The 14,835-nt window shown below is 42.8% G+C and overlaps 1 protein-coding gene and 1 pseudogene across 1 annotated transcript in view; both read right to left on the bottom strand.

Annotated features, from left to right (window-relative positions):
* LOC135102257 (sialate:O-sulfotransferase 1-like) overlaps window positions 1-14,835 on the bottom strand; it is a 442,011-nt gene that overhangs the window by 332,214 nt on the left and 94,962 nt on the right. The window lies entirely within an intron of this gene.
* LOC135102482 (5S ribosomal RNA) lies at window positions 4,516-4,634 on the bottom strand (annotated as a pseudogene).

Genomic DNA, 14,835 nt, shown 5'->3' with positions numbered 1-14,835 from the left:
TGTGTGTGTGTGTGTGTGTGTGTGTGTGCTCAGGGAAAACAATTTGTTGATTGCTATGAAGGAACCGGAAACCAAGTCAGCAGAACAGAAAGAGGAAAAGATGGAGGAGGAGGAGGAGGAGGAGGAGGAGGAGGAAAAGGAGGGACAACTAAGTATAAGATAAATGACAAAGAAATTATTAAAAAAAAAGATATTTACAGTGGATAACAAAAACAACAAAAATAAGAAGTAGAAGAACAAGAGCGAGAAAACAAGAACAAGAAGGAAAAGAAAAAGACAAGAAAGACAAGAAAAGAGAGAATGAGGAGGAGTGAGAAGTGGAAGACGACGAAGACAAGAAAAGAAACCACAAAGACAAAATTACACCATTCATTCATCTACTCATTTATTACGTTTACAAAAATATAAGTAAAGATCGCTGGAGGAAAGACGACACAACAATATAAGATGACAAGAACACTTACTGCAACAATAGACACACACAAGAGGAGGAAGGAGAAACCCCTTCAAGAGAGGAAATAAACAACACTGAGATGAAAGAAAAAATACATGAACTTAAATATGATTAAAATAAAAAGAAACGAGTAAAAGAGAAGAAGCACCAAAGAGGTAAAAGGAGGCACCACTGAAATGACAGAAGGACAAGAAGAATAGAGAAAGTGGAGCCAAGAAAAAAAAAAAAAGAATAAAGAAATCCTACAAGAATGAGGGAAGGAAAGTTCAGAAAAATGAAGGAAGGAAAACCAAAAATAATGAAGGAAAGCATAGAAGAATGAAGAAAAGAAAGCCAGAAGAGTGAAGCAAGATGAGAGACGTCAAGAAATAAGAGAATGAAGAGTGATATATCAAAATGGAATGAAAAGAAATAGCAAGAAAAATTAACGAAACAAAGACATTCAAGCAAAAGTGTACAAGAGAGAGAGAGAGAGAGAGAGAGAGAGAGAGAGAGAGAGAGAGAGAGAGAGAGAGAGAGAGAGAGAGAGAGAGAGAGAGAGAGAGAGAGTCAGACAGACAGAGACAAAGAAAAAGAACAAAAGTAATGGTGGACTGTCCTAAAAAAAAAAAAAGGTAGAAAATATAATGAAAAGTGAGTCCACCTCAGTTGCTCTTGATCCAGATTACCCTAATGGAAGATCCCCTGTGCCTTCCCGCCCCCCCATACCCCTCCCAGCCCCCGATCACCCCCCCTATCCCGAACCCTGAGAACTGGTAGGTGGCAATTAAATGTTTCCCTCCATAATGAGAGAAAGAGAGAGAGAGAGAGAGAGAGAGAGAGAGAGAGAGAGAGAGAGAGAGAGAGAGAGAGAGAGAGAGAGAGAGAGAGAGAGAGAGAGAGAATTTTCAGGTAAGTGTAATGACAGCTAAGTATCGTGAAGGCGAGAGAAAGCAAGTGAGATGCAAAAAAAGGTAACATTATGGAGATTATCATTCATTTGTTCACTTACACCTCTAATAAAAAAAATATATAAAGTAATAGTGAAAATCCTCTAGGTTATTTTAGGGGACATCAGTTATTTCCCTCGTTGAAAATGGAAATCTCTTTTTTTTTTTTTATTCAACTTTTTTTCTTATTTATTCTTTCTTTTCTCATAAACTCTGTCGATGTTGACGCAAGTGTTACTGTACGAGGGTTATTTATCTTACTAATGGTAGAAAATCAGTCACTGTCGTTATTGTAAACATAAATAAATAAGAAAATCTATAAATGAAAATATGTGAAAAAAGAATAAAGGTAAAAATTGTAGAGCTAAAAGAAAAAAAGACGTAAAGAGAAAAAGTGCCAACACCAAACTGTACGTAAAATGTCACACAGGGAATAAAAATAGAAAAAAATTAAACTCCACAGGCGCGCACACACACACACACACACACACACACACACACACAAAACAAAGGAAATTAAAAGGAACCATGGGAGGGGAAAAAAATTTTAAAAAACGAGCACCGAGGAATGCCAGGCGAGAAAGACCGAAAGAAAAGAAATCGATAGAAAATATGCCACGGAAGGTGAAAAATCGTGTGCAGGAATGAAAGAAAAAGGATGGAGAAAGAAAGCAAAAAGAAGAAATTCAAAGAAAAATAGTTAACAAAAAGAAACGACGTGAAAACCCATGTGTGTGTGTGTGTGTGTGTGTGTGTGTGTGTGTGTGTGTGTGTGTGTGTCAATGAGTGTGTGTGTGGATGGGTGGGTTGGCTCGTATCGTAGTGTACAAGTTCGAACTCGTGTCGCCTTGTCCTGTCTGAATTTACTCTTTCCTCAAAATAGTTTTTAATCTCACGGGTACTCCTTGCTTGTGTCTCCTGTAACTTCAGGCCATTGCACAAGACTTAGTAAAGGTTTCTAGTTAAATATCTGAACTAATTTACCTATTTTCATCTTTAAGTATCTCTAAAATCCCTGCATGAAACATACCTACCTATTTCCACATATCATCCCCATCAATAAATATGTTCAATCTTCTTTTAAATCTCCCTAATGACTCAGCATTAACAACCATTACTGAATCCACTTCATTCATCTACCATTCTATTTGAGAACCATTTCTTTCCTATCTTCTTCTTGAACATAAGTTTTGTCATGTCATCGTCCCTCAATTTGGTTCCTATACGCACGTCTCTGTTTTAATTAACCATTTCACTGACATGTCTTTGTTTTTTCTTTGGTGTTCTTGTCCTATACCGTCTGTAGGGAATTTTTGCTGCAACTCTTCTCTTATTATTTTTTTAAGCTTTGATGGTCGGCCTCTTATATTTTATGCAAAGGCTTAGTTGGTCAGTCCCTGCCCATGGTGAGTCAGGCAGATATTTAGAGCGACGCTGACCACTAGGATACCGCCTCTCCCCAACAATCGGATCAGTTAAAAAATAAATAGTTAAAGAAATAAAGTTTCCATGGACACAGAGAAAAGAGAGAATAGGTTATTTTGTGTATCCGAGGGTACTGAACTATTCAAGAAACTAGTAATAAAAAAAAAGATCTAAAAAGTTGTAGATCATTACAAAAAAAAAATCGTCTAGCAGTGAACGCTTGTAAGTTATTATTAAATCAGTTCTTTTTTATACACTTCACTGCGTTCGTAAGGGAGGTTTGTGCTAGAAGTCCTCTTTTTTTGCACCGTACCACCGCATCCCCTATCAAAGCTGCTAATTTGATTTCTGACTACATAAAGATTACACTACGTAAACTCTCATGCCACACATTGCTGCACACCCATCAAGCAAAAACTGCTTTTCTTTTAAGTCCAACTACATTTTTTTATTCTTTTTTTTTTTTTTACGCGCTAAGGAATTCGACCAGACACAATAAAGAGTAAAGGAAAAACGCCGATAATGTTTCCAGGAAGACAACTGCATATATTATTGTCAATGATTTTTTTTTTCCATTTCAATTTACCGGCTTTCATATTTTACCATCTATCTTTTCACTCATAGAAATCGTAACCTCTTTTCTTGGTTAAACGAATTATCCTCATTTTGCTCCACATATACTCGTACATCTATGCCAATTCTTGCAGCTCCTTACAGCAATCAGCCGCCGGAATTCACTTCATCGGCTCTGCATCGTCCACACACACACGTAATGTCGCTGCTCAGCCAAACCGGTACGTCATCTGCATAAGCCATAAACATGATTAGGGATAATACAGATCCTTGAGAGAGAGAGAGAGAGAGAGAGAGAGAGAGAGAGAGAGAGAGAGAGAGAGAGAGAGAGAGAGAGAGAGAGCAAGCACGCCAGCCAGCCAGCCAGCCAGCCAGACAGACAAACAGACAGAAAAACAAAAAACAGGCGAAGAAAGACACACAAATAGACGCGGACAAAGACAAAGACACACGAACACAAGGAAAAAACAAATAAAAAGAAAGCCACTACAAAACAACCAGTAAACATGCAATTCAACTTACTTCAAACAAATGAAAATCAAGACAAACCAAAAAATTACTAGAATAAAGAAAAATACAGGTAACCACCAAACAAACACAAGACTAAAGTGAAGAAAAATTGAAAGAAAAGAAAGAATTTGAAATAAAAACCTGCAATAAAAGTGTCTATGAGGAGGAAGAAGAGGAGGAGGAATACAAAGGAATACAAAAGAAGTCCAAATAGCAACAAACCCTGAGGTCCTTACTAGGCTGTTTAGATAACTAAACAGCGTTAACTATTAGTGGGAAAGACAGGATAGCACAGAAAAAGGGTCCTCCCACTCCCTCATCCATCCAGCCGAAGCTTGCCGGAAAAAGGAAGTGGTACCGCGTTGTATGGAAAAAACAACATGTAATTTGAGAGGAAAGTAAGAAAGAAATGAGGTCTGCTTCTTACTATGGAGGGTACATACAATCCTATTATTTACGTCATCTGATGAGGAGCTTCCTCTACCTCCAAATTTGATTACGTGGGATACATTTTAACTAGATGACTATAGTAATGAGTTAATTGTTCTGCAAGGGGTTGATTCCTTTTATAATTACTGTGACGGGGTCAGTCATTATTGTTACGGGGTTAAAAAAAAGATGGAATGCCAACAACAACCGGTGTTCCCAAGCGGTCACCCATCCAAGTACAAACCGGACTCAACGCTGCTTAACTTCGCTGATCGGACGAAAAGCGAAGTATTCAACGTGGTGTGGTCGTTGGAGCAGGAGGAGGAGAAGGAGGAGGAGGAGGACGACGACGACAACGACGACGACGACGACGACGACGACGACGACGACGACGACGACGAAGAAGAAGAAGAAGAAGAAGAAGAAGAAGAAGAAGAAGAAGAAGAAGAAGAAGAAGAAGAAGAAACGAAGAAAAGATGAAAACGAAAAGACAAGGAGGAGGAGGAGGAGGAGGAGGAGGAGGAGGAGGAGGAGGAGGGGGAACAAGGACAAGAGGACGAGGACAAGACTAAACCCAAGGGATCCTGCACTAAACCTCGAGAAATTTTACCCTGAAACAGCTGCAAGAGTCTCCATTGGGAACACGGGAGGGAGGAAAACATGCAGGATGGTGTTAGCTCGCCACGCCACGTCGAGAAGGCCCCTGGCGGCCGTGGCGGGGAGGGCAACACGCGGGGGAAGACAAAGGACAATTCGCCGCCACCTCACTAAACCGAGACCTTGGAAAACACTCGAGGGAAGGAGTTGGGATGAAAATAACTGTAAAACAAAGGAGATCAACCTTTTCTCTGCGATTTGGTGCTCTTGTTCTCAATGCCAGACCAAGGTGGGACATTTCAATTTTATTCTGCATCTACTTCTAAGCGTTTTATGCTGGTCAGAAATTGGAAAGCTTACTCTTTTTAATTCTTTTCTTTCATAATTATGTTTATAAAGATTCTGTGCTGCTATTTGGCGCCTCTATCCTTTATTAATCAAAGATCACGTTGGTACATTTCGTTTTCGTTCTGCAGCCATATCTAAAGATTATACCGACAAGAAATTGTCGGTATAATCTATAAATCCACTCTTTTAATTTATTTTCTTTGCTGTAGATATTTGTAAAGATTCTGTGCTACTATGTGTTGCACCTCTCCCTAATCAAAAAAAGACACGGATATTTATTTTTTGTTATGCACACACTTTTAAACAGTATACTGGTTAGAAAATTCACTCTTTAAATCCCTTTCCTTTCCTTTCCTGCAGATTCCTGTATCATACTTTTAGTGCTGTGAGGTGTTGTATATTGCATCGAAAAAGTTTCATGTATTTACATGATGTATTTACAACCATTTGAACTTTATCAAGACAGTTTCGTCAGGGAAGGAGTTGGCAAGGAAACATTTGAACTTCAACATCATCACAGCTTTTTAGTGGCAGTCTTTGTGACTCCGAAAAAAAAAAAATCATTCAAAAGCTGGCGACGGAAGTAAGGAGTAGGGAAAAATCCTATTGATCCGTGCCCTCCCGAGCATCAAGGCCCTCACAGCCTCTCAAGAAAGACATTAATGAGGGAAAGTAACACAGTGAGCCACATCAAGACTCTCAAAGCCTCTCAGGGGAAGAAATAGGTAACAAAAGTCCCGTTCCCTGACAACACGCGGAGGTGTTTCAGGCCTTCCACAACCTCTCCACGGAAGGAGAAGGAAAGGAAAGCATTATAAGGCACCAAGGTTACTAGTTCCATCTATGTTGTCTCTATGGGAACCTCACATCGCCTCCCACCTTGATGGAGTACGAGATGAGCTGCATTTGTGCCATATTTCAATGCCTCACGATTCATCAGCTGGTCCTTTCAATCTTTCTCTATATTAAGGAAATGTTGTCTTACTCTTCTTTTCCTCCTTTTCCTGCTTTCTTGCCAAACCTACAACAGCCATCACTATTCTGTCGGTGGCCCCCTCCTTCTTCTCCTCCTCCTCCTCCTCCTCCTCCTCCTCCTCCTCCACCACTTCTAATCGCAGAAAAGTATTATGATATAAGCATTAATAAATTCTCTCTCTCTCTCTCTCTCTCTCTCTCTCTCTCTCTCTCTCTCTCTCTCTCTCTCTCTCTCTCTCAAGCCAAAGTAAATTAATTGGCTGCATATGGGAATAAAACTGAGCTCACAAGTTTGCTCTGATACAAAAAAATGGCAACGATAATCTTATTGCCGCCGCTCTTCCCTCCCGCGGCAGGCAAACTTGGATGGCACATTTGATGCCTGGAAGCACAAATTTCACGCAGCGCGGAACGGAGAGCCGCCAAAGTCAATTACATGCGACTTTCAAACAAACACACACAGGCGACCGACAAAAAAATAAAGAGGAAGACTAGACTGGCTGGTCATGAAAAAAAAAAAAAACTTAGTTAGAGGATAGTTTTGTTGTTGTTTTTGGTTGTTGTTGTTGTTGTTGTTGTTGTTGTTGTTGTTGTTGTTGATGTTTTTTGTTGTTGTCGTGGTGGTGGTGGTAGTTGCTGTTGTTGTGGTGGTGGTAGTGCTGGTGATAGTTGTTGTTGTTGTGGTGGTGGTGGTGATGGTGGTGGTAAGGGTGGATGGTAAGGATGTTAATGGTTGTTGTTGTTATTGTAGGTGTTGTTGCTCTTGTCGTTGTCAATGATCTCCCTTACATTTTTTTTTTTTTTTGCGTTTTTTGTGCGTATTGTTCATCATCAGTAAAACAAACTGTCCAAAACTGTCCAAAAGATGAAAAAAAAAAAAACATTTTAGAAGGTAATCAACTGAACCTATTTCCTTAAAGTCACTGCCGAATCATTTTTGTCACTTTCTTCATTATATATCCTTTAGCTTTTATTTTTTTCTGTTTTATTTATTCTTTTTTATTGCAATGTGTCACGGAGGTCAAGGTCACAAAAATATAGGAGGGAAAAGCCGCTCAATGTGATTTCTCTTTTATTCCATCCATATTTTTCTTTTCATTTTTTTTTTTTTTTTCAGGACAACGTTACCAAATTTTGTTCCCAGAGATGAATGACTCTCTTCTCTCTATTTCTCTCTCATGACCTTTTCTTCCCCCCTTTACTTATCATTCTTTCATGCATTCCTCTTCCGCCTCTTTCTCTTCTCTTTACTCTCAGCTTTCATGATTCTTAAGGCGCACAAATTCCACAGCAACATTCACGAGCCTCTTTTTTTTTTTATTCCTCTTGTAAGTTTTTTTTTTTTTATTTGCCTTTATGTTCAACATTTCCTGGATCTCTTTTTTACCTTACCTTATTCTTTTACTTTGGTGATTAATCTCTCTCTCTCTCTCTCTCTCTCTCTCTCTCTCTCTCTCTCTCTCTCTCTCTCTCTCTCTCTCTCTCTCTCTCATTTTCATCTGCACACTCTCGCAATGTCAGGCAGAGATAAAAAAAAAAGAGAGCTCCACCATTTTTTTTTTTTTTTTTTTTGCCTTGGCGCTGATAGCATTATTCGGTATTAAGTGTGTAAACTAATTTTTCCCTGCCAGAAATTGGTCGTTTGGGAGGAAAAAGTGTGACGCGGGACAGGACGTGATTGGATGATGGACAGGAATTTTGGCTTACTATAACAAACTCTCTCGTCTGTCGTCTCTCTCTCTCTCTCTCTCTCTCTCTCTCTCTCTCTCTCTCTCTCTCTCTCTCTCTCTCTCTCTCTCTCTCTCTCTCTCATCATTCCTGTCACATTTTTTTTTCCCACCTGCTCTTTCCCGCCACGTTCCTTTACGGTTGTCACTTTCTACCTGACAGCCTGAATTAGTCGTGCATCACCTGTGTTAAGCTTATTTACCTGCCCCTTTCCTCCTTCACCACCACCACCACACCCACCACCACCACCATCACCGCCACCACTACATGAGCATAAAAATTTTTCCATTGATGTCTATTGATGTCAAAAGCACTGTTCTATATTGTTTATTGTTGTTTGCTTGTGATTCAGTGTTTTTTTTTTGTATTGTTTTCTTTCTTTTCAGCACTAAATGGTAAATTATTTAGCACCATTAGCTCCAACACGATACAGATTAGCTAATGTGTGTGTGTGTGTGTGTGTGTGTGTGTGTGTCAGGCACGTGTCACCGCTCAGTCTCACAGTTGCCTTCCGTTACCCGGCATTTGTGTTGAAATTCTAAGAAAACACATCCTGCCTTTAGTGTCGCGGCGAAACCGACGACTTTATTCTGACGTGACTTGTGTGTTGCTGAGGAAAGAGATGAACCTTCGCTGCTGCCTCCTGCGTGACTCTTTTCATTGTTATCCCCTTCTCCTCCTCCTCCTCCTCCTCCTCCTCCTCCTCCTCCTGCTTCTACTTTCTTCGTCCTACTTCTTTATTCATTCATTTCTCCATTCTTTTTTCCTTTCTTCCTTTCATGTTTGCTTTCTTCACACAGCAATAGCAACAGTCCTGCTTTCTTCTTACATTCCTTCCTTTCTTTCTTTCTTTTTCTTTCTTTCTTCCTTTCTCTCTTTATCTACTTATATTTATATTTATTTCATTCTCCCTTGCTTCTTTCCTTTTTTCTTTCCTTTGTTCCTTCCTTCCTTCTTTCCTTCCTTCTTTCTTTCCTTCTTTTTTACTTTTTTTTTTCTTTCACTCTCCTTTTTTGCATTCCCCATAAAGCAACAGCGACAGTGCAGTAAGAGGCACGTTAACGAATAAAATTTCACAATCACCTATTATTATCAGAGTAAGGGTAAGTGTTTTTGTACTTCTAGTGGCTATTCTTACTCTCCACGCTCTCTTTAAGGGTGATAATAAGCCTGTTTACCTTGCAGTGATGGCCAATGAGTGCACGTTCTAGAGATAATGTGCATATGAAGAGTCTGTAAGGGAATGTTCTGTCATATCAAAGCCACGGAGACAAAACACAAGTCGATTCTCCTCTTGACTAGCAGAGGTGGAAAAAAATCTAGAGAACTCTGGCCTGAGGAAAGTACTAATCACTCCAACCCTGTGTTTAGGTATCAACAGCTGCTTGCGTAGACAAATTGCAAAGATCGCTATCCCTCTATCCCCATCTCGTACAAGCATTCAAACTCCACTAACCGCGAGGAGACCAGAAGATAGCAGAGTTTGGTGAATTTTGGTTGGAAGAAAGTAAGCCGTACACTGTCCTTAGGCGTTAGCAGCTGCATGCTTCGACATATAACAAAAAAATATACATCCCTCTACCCCCCTTTTCGCTTACGTATTTAACCATAAGGAAACAAAAAGAAAAAAAAAAAAACCAGCCGACTGTGGCGAACTTTGGATGAAGAAAGTAATTATTCCTATCATGTTCTCGAGCGTCAGTAGCTGCATGTTTCCACAAATAACAAAGATTTCTATCCCTCTATTCCATTTCGCACACATATTAAACTCCACTAACCAGAAGCAAACCAGAAAATAGATTTGACTCGTGAATACCTCCGAGCTCAACTAATCGCAAAATGATGAAAAAAAATAAACGTCTTCAGGGTCTTAAATGACACAGAAAATAAAGTCTTTCCCAAACCGTGTATCCTTCAGACGGTGGCCAGACAAAAAAAATAGGGCTCCTGTGATTCATGAGATGAGATCGAAACGTCTCGACTTTCTTTTCCTCTCTGCCCTCATTCCTTCCCTTCTAGACGAGGCATTTGACTTGTAGAATGAGCAGAGGTCGAGAGAGGGAGAGAGGGAGAGGAAGAGGAGTAAGAAAAGAGCTGGGAGACGCCAGAGATAGGAATAATGGATCAGAAATGAAGGAACCGTGGAGAAAAGAAAATAACAGTGAAAATAGGGATATTGACTAGAAAAAAAGAAATTTAAAACCTGTAAAAGAAGGGTGAGGAACTAAATGACAATGGAAAAATGGAATGATATAAAAAAAAGAAAGCAAGAGAAAAAGAAAAGAGATAAAGAGAAAAAGAGAGATTGATGAAAAGAAAAACAGAGAAAAAGAAAAAAAGAGGTAGGAGAATGATGAGAAATTAAATGAAATTGTGATAGCGAAGCAGATGAAAAAGTGAAGATAACTGACAGGAGGGGGAACGAAAAAGCGAAGCAACGGAAAGAACAACAATAAGAGAGAGAAATGAAAAGAAAGTCACTGAAGGAAAAAAAAATAAGAGAAAATGGAGAAATTAACTCTTTTTACTCCTATAGTCGTCTTATGGTAACATTTGCTATAAAACACTTAATTGCATGGACACAGAAAAGAGAGGAAAGAGATTAATTTATCGAAGACACTTTACTACAAAAATAAGTATCAAAAATAAGCTATAGGTGATTATGAAAAAAAAAGATATTGGAAAGCAAAAGAACAAATAGAAAGTACTGACTATTGACAAGCAGAAAGACAAAAATAAAGGAGAAAAGGAAGAGATCAAGCGGATAGCAGAATAGGGGCAAAGAGAAGGTCGTGGCGGGGCTCAGGCCGGACAAAGGCAGCCAAACTTGCCCTAATTAGTGACTTAGGAGGCAGAAATTAAGGCAGGGAAAAAAATAGAGGTTTGGGTAGAAAAATGAGTCAGCTGCTGATTGGATGAGAGAGAGAGAGACAGAGAGAGAGAGAGAGAGAGAGAGAGAGAGAGAGAGAGAGAGAGAGAGAGAGAGAGAGAGAGAGAGAGAGAGAGAGAGAGAGAGAGAGAGAAAGACTGACAAACACATTGAGATAAAAGCACACACACACACACACACACACACACACACACACACACACACACACACACACACACACACACACAAGCACGCACGCACACACACACACACACACACACACACACACACACACACACACACACACCGTCTTGACCTCATACGGGCAGGACGTGTGACCTTGGCGCTCTCGAGCAGCCTCGGCCTACTTGTTGGCCTTCCCCGCCCCCTAGTGATAGTGACCTCAGTTTGTTTTGTTTTTTTACTTTTCTGTTTTCAACTTTTAGCGTTTAGTTTGAGGCTCGATCTGGTGGGATTGTTGTTTTTGTGAACCCTTGTAGCGAATGCGTGTGATACATAAAGAAAAATGAGTGCTTCAGTGCAAACATACGAACGCAATTACCTCCTGCGTCGTAGACGAGGATCTGGGTACCCGCCACCCAACGTGATACAGTGCCTTAAGTCCTTAAAACTATTTCGAAACCGTGGATCGAGAGGAGGCAAAAGTGTGGTGCGTCCCATCAAGGTAGTGACCTCCAGTGCCAGAGACGACCGCAGGGTGGAGAAGAGGGAATACAAACACTTTGAGGTGCCGAGAACGTGGTATAGTCTTCCCTCACTCCTCTTATTTAATGCAACGTCTCTGGCCAACAAGATGGACGAAGTGATTGTGACGGTGAGATCTACTTGTGCGGACATTGTGGCGGTTACTGAGGCGTGGCAGATTGTTCCTGAGGTGTGCACGATGCAGGACTACCAGCTATACCATCACCTCAGGTCAGGGCGCAGGGGGGGGAGTGGCCGTCTTCTGCCGCTCTGCCCTCAGCCCCTCACACCTCCCTGTCGATATTCCTGCCGGTGTGGAGGCCCTGTGGGTGAGAGTCACGCCCCCCTCCCATCCCAACAACACGGCCTCCATCATAGTCTGCGTCGTGTACCACCCCCCACGAGCCGCCACTGCACAGTTGCTCACCGCTCACATCATCAACACTGCTGATGCCCTGAGGGTGAGGTATCCTGCTGCCAAGCTGGTCATCTGTGGGGACTTTAACAGATTAGATATCAACGATATCCTACACCAGCTACACCTCACCCAGGTCGTGGACTTCCCCACCCACCAGCAAGCCATCCTCGACCTTATCCTCACAGACCTGGGCCAGCAGTACTCGCCACCCAAGCCGCTGCCTCCCATGGGACGGAGCACCCACCTCTCCATACTGTGGTCACCCACACCCACCACCTCGACCCCCGGTCAGCTGTCACCAGGACCCACCGCCCCATGCCTGACTCAGCCATGAGGGAGTTTGGGCAGTGGGTGACACAACACCCGTGGACCGAGGTGCTGGATGAGGAGGACGTCCACTTAAAATGGCAAAACTACGTCGCCACTACTACAGCAGCCTTCCACCACTACTTCCCAGCCAAGAGCGTCACAACGCACCCGTCTGATGCTCCCTGGATGACGCCCCGCATTAAAAGACTCATGCGTCAGCGGACCTGGGCGTTCCACTCCTGCCCGGTCCTTTACAGGAAACTAAGAAACAGAGTAATCAGGGAGATTAAGAATGCAAAGGCAAGCTATTACCCAGACAAGATACACCACCTCAAGCTGACCAACAACAGACAGTGGTACGCTAAGATCAAAGCTTTGTGTGGCTTACAAAAGCACACTTCATCCCTTCCTTGCACCTCACACCTTCCTGCTAATCTCGCGGCTCAGGAGATGAACGATCACTTTGCTGCTATCTGTCAAACCTTTCCTCCCCTCCACACCACTCCGCTTCCTGCCTATCTGCCCGCTCCCTCCCCTCCACACACTGTCCAGGCGATGGATGTTTTTAAGAGAATACTTAAATTTAAACCAAGATCCACCACACCCACTGACCTTCCTATAAAAATTTACAAGGAATTTGCTGTAGAGCTAGCAACACCGCTATGCTCCATAATAAACGCCTCACTCTCCCAACACTCTTGCCCCGCGGACTGGAAGACATCTTATGTCACTCCCATCCCCAAAACTTCCAGTCCTCAGTCACTCAATGACCTCAGGCCAGTCTCTATCACCCCCATCCCTAGCCTTATTTGTGAAGATTTTGTATATGACTGGGCATACACCAAAATTTGTAACACCGTGGATATCAGACAATTCGGAAATATTAAAGCCACCTCCACCTCACATTACCTGACCAGCTTCCTTGAATTCATCCACAGCCACCTGGACAAGCGAAACACCTCTCTAGCTGTTGCTTTTGTCGACTTCAAAAAAGCCTTTGATCTAGTTGATCACACTGTTGTCATCAGCAAGGCAGTAAGTCTGGGTCTCCTCCTAATCTGATAGCGTGGCTAGCCGACTTCCTCACAGGGAGACGTCAGGCCGTTCGCTATCAGGGCTCTGTCTCTAATTTCCAACAGCTGACATGTGGAGTCCCCCAGGGGACCAAGATGGGTCCTCTATGCTTCCTCCTCCTCATCAACGACGCCCTCACCGACACCCCCCATCGCTGGAAGTATGTGGACGACTGCACCGTGGGCGTCCCAGTTTCCAACAAGAACCCGGACTACTCGCCACTGCAAGCAATTCTGAGCGACTGCGGACGTGGACAGAGGAGAGCAGGATGACCATCAACCACAGCAAAACTGTGGTGATGCATTTCTGTACCTCCTCTGTACCAGTGCCCCCTCCCCGGCTCACAGTGGGCCCTCACCCCCTCCAGGTGGTCCAATGTGCCAAGCTTCGGAGTCACGGTGGACGACCAGCTGACCTGGAAGCAGCATGTCGCCAGCACCGTGAGATCAGCTACCTACAGGCTGTACATGCTGCGCAGACTCAGGTCGCTGGGGACGCCGACAGATGAGTTAAGGGGGGTGTACCTCACCTTCATCCTCCCCAAACTCATGTACGCCTCCCCAGCGTGGTCCTCCTCCCTCACACACACTCAACAGCTACAGCTAGAGAGTGTGCAGAAAAGGGCGTGCAGGGTCATCCTTGGCCCTGCATACACCACCTATGAAGAAGCCCTGACCACCCTGAGTCTGTCCAGAATATCCACCAGGCACCGAGAGGCTCTGGAGAAGTTTGGGAAGGGACTACTGCATCATCCGCGTCTCAGAGACATGCTGCCGCCCGACGCGCCTCGCCCCTGTCCGTGCCACCAGACACCACAACAAAATAACGCCCCTGAAGGCGCCGCGCACGGACCGGTACAGACTCAGTGCGATTCCCACCATGGTGCGAGCCATCAATCGATAGTATTTCCCTCCTAGATTAGTCTTACCGTTAGGATTAAGGTTAAGTTTTTCCCCATCCCCTATGTACATTTTCAGTTTGTCAACTGCCTAAATAATAAACCGTTTATTATTATTATTATTATTATTATTACACACACACACACACACACACACACAGGCAGGCAGGCAGGAGGCACAGAATGAGACAGACAAAGAGAAAGGAAAAGAGGAAAGAGAGAGAGAGAGAGAGGAGGAGAGAGAGAGAGAGAGAGAGAGAGAGAGAGAGAGAGAGAGGAGAGAGAGAGAGAGAGAGAGGAGAGAGAGAGAGAGAGAGAGAGAGAAGACTGAGGCAAACTGAAACAGAGGAAAAAAAAAAAAAACACTCCCACAACCACCCACCCACCCACACACAGACACAGACATACAGACGGACGGGGCAGGGAAAATAGAGGCTCTCCAAAAGAAATAGTCGTGGCCATAGATACATAGAGCCATTACGTGATTGCCTGGGATGTGATATTACTAAATCTTCCTGTGGCATGAACAAATACAAGCTAGAGAGAGAGAGAGAGAGAGAGAGAGAGAGAGAGAGAGAGAGAGAGGAGAGAGTG

Source organism: Scylla paramamosain, chromosome 7 (assembly GCF_035594125.1).
Source record: "Scylla paramamosain isolate STU-SP2022 chromosome 7, ASM3559412v1, whole genome shotgun sequence".
Classification (NCBI taxonomy): Eukaryota; Metazoa; Arthropoda; class Malacostraca; order Decapoda; family Portunidae; genus Scylla; species Scylla paramamosain.
This window is presented reverse-complemented; position numbering and strand designations above follow the sequence as displayed.